General features: G+C 41.1%; 1 long non-coding RNA gene across 1 annotated transcript; it reads left to right on the plus strand.

Moving 5' to 3' along the window:
• Positions 1-5,591: 5,591 nt before the first annotated feature.
• LOC148185947 (uncharacterized) lies at positions 5,592-7,081 on the plus strand. Its single transcript, XR_015775598.1, has 3 exons — positions 5,592-5,736; positions 5,823-5,902; positions 6,646-7,081. It is a non-coding gene; the product is annotated as an uncharacterized LOC148185947 (long non-coding RNA).
• The last annotated feature ends 295 nt before the right edge of the window (positions 7,082-7,376 follow it).

The raw sequence follows: 7,376 nt of genomic DNA on the forward strand, positions 1-7,376 counted from the left end.
TTGCTCTTGTAAATAATAATGCATTTATGGGGAGAAGACATCTTTGACCTTTCAACTTTGCCCACTACAATGTGGAGTATTTGACTCTGTGTCAAGATGGTAGACAGATTCCATCAAAAGCCTTCCAACCCCAATTTAACAATTGGGATTTCTGTCAGATAGTTTTACAACCTCTTCACTGCCACTGGAAGACATCTCAAAGATTTACCTCTGTGTATCGACAGAGAAGATTTTGAGCAGGGTTATGGCCTTTTTGTTTTTAATTTAAAGCCCAATGAGGATGATGGGGCTCTCTCCCCTGTCTCTAATGGTAATTTAAGGCTCGAGATAAGATTCTGAGTCCCCTTACCTCACATGGTGACTCTCATGGTTTAAGCTGCATACAATTCTGTTTTAGAGATTAATTCAAAGCGAGAAGTGCTGGTGGATTATTACTGAGAAGATAAACACTGGTGAACTTGATACACTCCTAAGACGCTTACTGGGTAACATATTCTGCGGTGGTTGGGCTTCGGATGAATTAAGCACCCTGCAGCCCCTATTGCTATCTGCTGACTATATTGTAAACACTCACCCTCGACACTTGGCAGGAGAATGCTGGCTGGCTATCACTCTGGAAGAAGGGGGAAAGGCTACCTTCTTTGTGTCATGGTCTGCGGTCTGTCTAGTGTTTTGTTTTCGCCCTCATGTTTCATGTCTTGACTTCCTGTTTTATTTTGGTATCACTCACCTCTGTCTCTGTTTCAGGTTCCTGTCTGCCTTGCCCCCTCCTTGTCGGTGTGCACCTGATCCCTGATTGTGTTTCCCGCACCTGTGTCACATCACGCCCCATCAGTCCTGCATATATTCCCCCTTTGTGTCTTGTCTCGTCGCCAGTTCGTTGATCCTCCTCGTCCACGTTACAGCTTTGGTCCGCAGCCTTGTCAGTAGCTTTTTTGTGTTTGAACCTCGCTTGTTTTTTGACCTTGCTTTTTGCCTCTTGCTCTGGACTTCTCTGCTGGGAATAAACCTTGTTTCGCTGCTCTTACCTGGTCTGAGTTTTGCATTTGGGTCCTACCTTCCTGTGCCACAGTTCATGACACTTTGGCTCTTTTAGATTTAGCCCTGAATTGGACTGTTACCCTAAAAGCACTCTCTCTTTCCTGGAAAATCACTGTGGGATGAAGAACATTTTCTACTATACCTGTCAACTTCAACATGAACCATCCAGTGTATGTGGGCAATACACCATGTATTACTTTTGTCAGAGAGCATGTGGGTCATCTTAAAGAGATGGCCATGATGATCTCACTGTTCAGACAACGTGGTAAAAAATTATGTGATGGTGTTAGAATTTGTTGAAAAATATCAACATTGTATTTTCGCTCCCTGCATGAGGTCTTGTGACCAACTGTCATGTTTATACAACTGTTTAAAGACTGTCATAGACTGTGAGATGTAGAAAAAAAAGCCAAAACCTTGCATCTGTTTAATCATGTTTTTATTTAATTTGATAAAATCATACAGAACAAACATCAACTGGCATTACAGAGTCTTTATAGTAATAATACATTGTTTTGAATCATGCATTATTATGGGGAAAAACCCTAGCTATGGCACACTGGACACCTTTCTTTTCTTCTTATTTTTTCTGCGCTGTTTTTTTGAGGAGGGAAGCTCATAATCATCCTGCATGAGAAATTGTCCTTGGTATTTTAGTTTTCTAAATTGTTCACGAGCATGCGGGTTAGATCAGAGGTCTCTGGAATATTCAGTTCAGATAGAGTTTCAAGAAACAGGGTCCAGCCTCTGGGTGAGGGGGCGCTGAATTTCTTAACTGATTAGGTGTTTGATCAGGTCGATCACATGGGAACCTCTCACTGCTCTACCTCTGTAAATAAACTCTTCTCTAGGAGTCCACCTGCTCTGAGCTTCTGGTAGTTTATTCAATACATACTCCACATTTGTATGATCATGAACAGGAAGGTTTTTCAATATCTCGTTTTTCCTCTTCGTATTCTTCGTCTTTTAATTCATCTTATGGTAGAGTCAAGGTCAAGCGGTGTACTTCATTCTGCCCTTGTTTGATGAGATTAAGGTAATGTTACAGAAGAGCATTGTACTTTTTCATATTTTCTTAAGGACTGAGTCCTCGCTCCGCTAATATTTCTTTCATCTTCAAATCTAAATCGTGTTCGGCGGTTTTGTCTGATGTTGTTGCTGATCGTTGCTGAGGCAGTTTGAGTCAGAGGGTTTAACTGCTGAGGCGAAACCAAAAACATTTTCTGCACTGTCTTGGACGCCATCTTCTGTCGAGGACAATCTGATTTTCTGACCAGGCCTTCTATTAACTGTCTTAGTATAGGAACTGCTGCTGTAATGCCTGGTAGCATCCTCCGAACAAGTAAAAACATTTGTTGAGCTAGAATAATCTGCATTTTATCTTGCGGATGTTTAAACACTAGGTAATTACGATTCAGACTAATGGTGCCGCTAAATTTGCTCTGATGAAAAACCATCTGAGTGAGCATGATGCTCATGTTTCTGTGATGATGGTACTGGATAAAAACTCTCACCACCTTTGGATGATTGGAAGCTTGTAAGATGAGGTCATCTAAAATAACCAAGTGTGTAAGGTCGGAGGGAAAGTGGGTTTCATCTTCAAAAGAGTCTAGTAGCCCTTTTGCAAACTGGATGTTATTAATTCTCTCTTGCAGTTCTCTATACATTGGTTGAAAAAAAGTATATATCTATACAATATTATCAGGAACAGCGTTCATAACATGCAAACAGTTTTCCAACGCTTTTTTGACAAAAAAAAGTTTTTCTTGAGGCGCTAGGACATGCAACTAAACAAGAAAAAGGGAAACACAATCTAGGATCAAAATAAGTCTCCTTTTTATCTTCCATGTCCATTTTTAGAAAAAAACAACAATTCACCCCAAAAGATTTTTGTTTTTTGTTTTTTCATGAATTTTGTTATATATATATATAATATATATATATATATAAAAATATACACACTGAACAAAAATATAAACGCAGATAATCCATCCCACCTCATGCATGATTATTTGAAGGAGCATGCAATTGGCATGCTGACTGCAGGAATGTCCACCAGAGCTGTTGCCCATGAATAGAATGTTCATTTCTCTACCATAAGCCGTCTCTAAAGGCGTTTCAGACAATTTGGCAGTACATCCAACCAGCCTCACAACCGCCAACCACATGTAACCACACCAGCCGAGGACCTCCACATCCAGCATGTTCACCTCCAAGATCATCTGAGACCAGCCACCCGGACAGCTGCTGTAACAATCGGTTTGCATAACCAAAGAATTTCTGCACAAACTGTCAGAAACCATCTCAGGGAAGCTCATCTGCATGCTCATCGTCCTCATCGGGATCTCGACCTGACTGCAGTTCGTTGTCGTAACCGACTTGAGAGGGCAAATGCTCACATTCGATAGCGTCTGGCAAGTTGGAGAGGTGTTCTGTTCACGGATGAATCATGGTTTTCACTGTTCAGGGCAGATAGCAGACAGTGTGTGTGGCGTTGTGTGGGTGAGCAGTTTGCTGATGTCAACATTGTGGATCGAGTGGCCCATGGTGGCAGAGGGGATTATGATATGGGCAGGCGTATGTTATGGACAACGAACATAGGTACATTTTATTGATGGCATTTTGAATGCACAGAGATACCGTGATGAGATCCTGAGGCACATTGTTGTGCCATTCATCCACGACCATCACCTCATGTTGCAGCATGATAATGCACGGCCCCATGTTGGAAAAATCTGTACACAATTCCTGAAAGCTGAAAACATTCCAGTTCCTGCATGGTCAGCATTCTCACATCACCCATTGAGCATGTTTGGGATGCTCTGGATCGGCGTGTACGACAGTGTGTTCCAGTTCCTGCCAATATTCAGCAACTTCGCACAGCCATTGAAGAGGAGTGGATCAACATTCCACAGGCCACAATCAACAACCTGATCAACTCTATGCAAAGGCGATGTGTTGCAAATGGTACTGGTACTGATACTGCTTAGGCTGCTGCCCCCACGACCCGACTCCGGATAAGTGGAAGAAAATGGATGGATGGATGGATAAAAGCAATTCAATCAAAATAAAAATACAACAGTTCAATCCAAAAATACAATATTTACAATCAAAATAGAAAAAAAATCAGCAGAGAATAATCCAAAAATATATAATACAATATTTAGTCACAATAAAAAAAAAAAAGTCCTAATAGATATTTTTTTTAATTGAAACAGATAGAAACAAAACAAAACAAAACAAAACAAAAAAAAACACCCGAGTTCATCAACCAAAGGGTCAGTCTGACCGTCTTGCAAGAGGCTTCTTGTGTCATACACTACTCTGAACTTGTTCTGAAATGATGAATTTTCCAATCTGAAGCCTTTTTTTATGCGCTGTAATAGCGTCCCCCGTGGTTGGATCTTGTAGTCAACCCTCTACCAGTTGTTTAACACTGTCAAAGTTGATCTTTTCGCAGCTGTTGGTCTGTGTGATTCCCTTACCACTCAGCACAGCTTTACCTGATTTTGTTTTATAGGCATACGACTTAGGTCCTGCAGCTGTGAACTCTGTAATAAAATTACTGTCCAACTCGTTGGTCAGCTCTCCTGAGTAGTTACCTGTTGGAAGAGGGGTTTCACCCTGTCTGAGCAGGTAAATTAGAGAATCTGTGCTGCTACCATCTCCATGTAACGCTACAGCGTTAAACGTGCATAGGCTGTGGTAAAGGCCGCAATAAAAACATTGTTCACTTTGCCAGAAGGTACAACATATCTGTCTGTGCATTGCCACTGCACCATAGCAACCTTGGCATTCGGAAATGCAAAGTATTTGACATTGTATTGCTCTGAGAAGAAGAACTTTAAAAACTCTTCAGGTTTTTTGACAAGGGTGGTTCACCCTAGCCTGATTCTCTGGGCAAACTTACCCCAGAAACTGTTGAGACAGAGCTTGGACATTTGTCTTTTGGCAGGGTTGGAACAGATTTTTTCACGATCTAACTGAATGCCCTGGATAGCGAGGTAATCTGCAATATATTTTTCTCTGGTCTCCTCATCTAGGGCGTCTGCTGGGTAGCCAGATGTCTGCTGGATAGCTAGATGCCTCTTGCTTCCCCTTTAAAAATGTTTTGATGTAGTCAACAAAGATAGAGCTGCTTGTTTGCTGTAACCTCTATCTAGAGCCATCAAAAACTTTGGAGTGGCCCAGGTGCCAAATAAGGTCCTCTCATTATCACTGTGCATGCAGGGACCACCCTGGTTGTTTTTGTCTGCGCATGTACGACAGAGAGTAAAGACCTATGTAGCCAGGTGTAAAAAACACTCACAGTTATTTGAGCACAATAAAAAAAGAGAGACTGTTTATTTTCTTTATCTTTATTTGTTTTGCATCGGCAAAGTGTTGGTTGTCCTATTGCATTTGAATGCACCGCTCAACTCATAGTCCCAGTGGGGATACCTAGCTCTCAGAGCCAATCAGAGGTTACGCAGGCCACGCTCAGCCTGTCGGCTCAAAGGCGAAGTGCAGGCGCGTTGCTCTCCCGTTTTTTTCTGATCTCAGCCAGAGAAGCGAGGGCAGCTGCCTGCTAAGAGGAAGAGAAAAACGGGAGAAAAAAAGCCATAGTTTACCTGTGAAAACGTGGAAAGAGAGTCGGAGCACTCACCCACTGGAAGTCCGGAGCCAAGTGACTGAACAAAGGAGAGAGTTACGTCGGTAAGACGAGTCAATTATCCGATGAAAAAAAACTTGTTGAGGCTTACCGCCGTCGTGCATGCTAATGCTAGCTCTGTGCCTAACAGGCTAACCGCTTGCCTTTCATCCAGAGAGCCGCTGAGGTCCGACATCAGCGAGCTCCGCCTTGATAACATCGAGAGCAACGGTGAGAAATGTGCTCTTTAGCTGCTCTGGTGCTATTTTCCTCTTGTATTTCCGAGTGTTGAAAGAAAGCAGTGGTGATATTACGATTATGAGAGTGAACTGAAGTGAATAATGGTGCAGTACTTCTGAACATATGCACATTGTGTTTACTATTTTATGCTGATGTGTATAAAATTAAAGGGGAAGTGTTTTATTTTCCTAATGCCAATTTAAAGGGAAACAAGTAATTTGATATGTTGTGATACATGTAAAACAATATTTTATTTTGTACTATGCAATTTATTGAGAACATTTATGCTATTTTGGCTGAATTTAAAGTGACTAGAGGGTAATTTTTGGTGCAGTTCTCTCATATGAATAGGCCTATAGTGTAAGAGTAACTCAAGCACACTTCTTTAATACCTCTGTGTCTGACTCAAAATGTGTACTGTTATGTTATTTGCACATGGTTCTGATATGGTTATGATAAATGATGTTTTGAATGTTAATGGTTACTTACCATAAGTACTATTGAAACACTGTTCAGTGAACAGGTAAATGTGTGAGCACTTTAATGGTTAATTCTCATAAATGATACACTTAAGATTGAACGTTGTACAACTAAGACAGATTTGAGATTTGAATAGAGATGAAGATTCATGTCATAATTAGATGTAATGGTGTGCATCTTTTGACATTTGATATCCCTAATGATGCATCTGAGAATGGATAGTGTTGAATGTAAATTGTGTGACCTGTCTACAGGTCAGGTTTTTTTGGAGGACGGAAGAGTCTGAGGTTCAGGACAAACTTCCTGCTGTAACAGATGGCAAGTCAACCACCCTGAAGGAAGTTCAGCACCAAGGAAATACCCACGTATCCACTCATCCACACACATATTACACTTACATTACACTAAAAGGGCCTTTGGAAGCAGGTGAACTTGAATAACTACAACGATAAAACCTGCAACAACTCCTATTTTATTTAAGGGCCCCAACAGACATTTTTTGTTGTAAGTGTGCACACTATTTTTTTATTTTCTGACAGTTTGGGTTATTAATTTGCATTCTGTAGAAACCAAACAGTTTACTTTATTCACTGTAACAAATTATAAGAGTGGCTACTCGACTGTTACTCCTGCGTCTGCCTCATTATTGTTGCTCAGTACAGTGGCTCCTCCCGAATTTAGTGTCTTCTGATTCTGGTCCAGGTCTTATGATCAGTCCAAGTTGTTATTACACTGTAATTCACTTTTATATCTTTAAAATTGGTTACACCTATCTTCCATGGCTAGTTCTGTAAGGTAAAAGCGGCAGATAAAAGCCCTTGGGGTGGATACACAATGGCTTTTATCACGCCAACGTAGGATCACTGGTCTTTAAAATCTCTCATAATTAGCTCAAGGTGACTGATAGGGTAAACAAAGCTGGGGTAGAGTGATGTAACATCTGCTCATCTGCGCCAATGGTGTACCTAAGATGAGCAGGACAGGT

Source organism: Plectropomus leopardus, chromosome 22 (genome assembly GCF_026936395.1).
Source record: "Plectropomus leopardus strain MGB_pleo_1.0 chromosome 22, ASM2693639v1, whole genome shotgun sequence".
In the NCBI taxonomy this organism is placed as follows: domain Eukaryota; kingdom Metazoa; phylum Chordata; class Actinopteri; order Perciformes; family Serranidae; genus Plectropomus; species Plectropomus leopardus.